The following is a 1,570-nucleotide window of genomic DNA, read 5'->3' as shown; positions in this document are numbered from 1 at the left end:
ATCAAGCAATATGATGAAATGATGATAGGCTATGCGGGATGCGATGCAGGATGCAAAATGCAAGATATGACAGGAAATGCAGGAACCTAGCCTCAAATTGGAATTCCAAGGGTGCCACTGGAAAGATGAGATGAAATCGCTTGAAAACAATATAAAGAACGCCGAAATCGGAGTTACGGTTTGGAAATGGCATGCGATTCAAAAATGACACCGGTCTGCGATTTACAGCAAGTAGGCATCTAAATGTGACGAGATGAACATGCTACAACATTCAAACATGGCATCAAAATACATGGCAGGGATGCAAACAAGATGCTTAACAAAAGTCTAGCACTGAGCTACGGCCAATTCATCCAATAACAGGTTCAAACAAGCATGGCAAAAACGCAAATGGTAAAACAGATCTCAGACTTAGTGAAATTAACACTTGTCTGGAATTTCAGATCATATAGCCCTCTTCGGAGCAACAAAACAACATGCTACAGGACCTGAACATGACAAAGAAAGACATGGCATGGAGCTACTTAACAAGCTTAAGAAAAGTCCCTTAGTGACCTTGAGCCAAAAGGGATCACAAAATATACTAACAAGCACACGAACATAGCAAAAACATAATCAGTTTTCAGACTTAGTGAAAACTGGGACATGCTAAAAATTAACTCATGAAGGCATGTTTACGAGCTCGATGCACTCACCACGGTGCAAGTCATGGCAAGACAAGCATACATCCCTTAAGAAGGCACAAAACACAAGCTAGACATGGCAAGAACAATGGCATAGCATGCACGGATCAACTACAATAACATCGGCAAAATCGCAAACAAGTTGACGATCTGCCCAGATTCGCAACGAAGCAAAAGTAGAGCTCGATTGACTCAAGATAGGGTGCTCCATAATTGCAAACAAAGACATGGACGGATAGAGCACTACAAGATTAACAAAACTCCCTCACTGATCATCCTCAAAAGAGGCACGGATCACTAGGAAACAACAAGAACATATGGCATCATGAACTAAACAATCCCAGGAAATTACTAAGTCCCTGAAAACAAAATTAGCAAGTGCACCACTTTGCAAGCTTGCACAAGTCACCAAACACATCCTAAAAATACATGGGTTGCACCTATGGATAGATGACAAAACCCTTAAGAAAACATATGAAGAAGTCACGGGCATAGCATGCACACATTAATCATGGCAAAAATAACAAAAGTGCTAAACGGAGTAACTGATCTGACAATTAACTCAAGTAGCCCTCTTCTAACAGCATTTCGGGCATCAAGATGTGCTCAAATGAAAATGATGCAATGTAATGAAATGATGTACTCTCTGAGGTGAACGTTTTTATATGCTATATGCATGAATCGGACCTACGGATGCAAAGTTACGGAGCCGCAAACATGGGAATATGAGCTAAAATATCTGGGACTTAGAGAAAAAAACAACCCTCAGATCTGGATCTAGGGTTTACTGTTCACGGCACGGAATCCGAGGACGGCGGCTCGCCGGAGAAGTCGAGGACGGCGGCGGCCGGGGTTGGAGGCACCGGATCCGGCGAGGGGAAGGTCGC

The sequence above is a fragment of the Triticum dicoccoides genome, chromosome 4A, assembly GCF_002162155.2.
Source record: "Triticum dicoccoides isolate Atlit2015 ecotype Zavitan chromosome 4A, WEW_v2.0, whole genome shotgun sequence".
NCBI lineage: Eukaryota > Viridiplantae > Streptophyta > Magnoliopsida > Poales > Poaceae > Triticum > Triticum dicoccoides.
Note: the sequence above shows the minus strand (reverse complement) of the source record.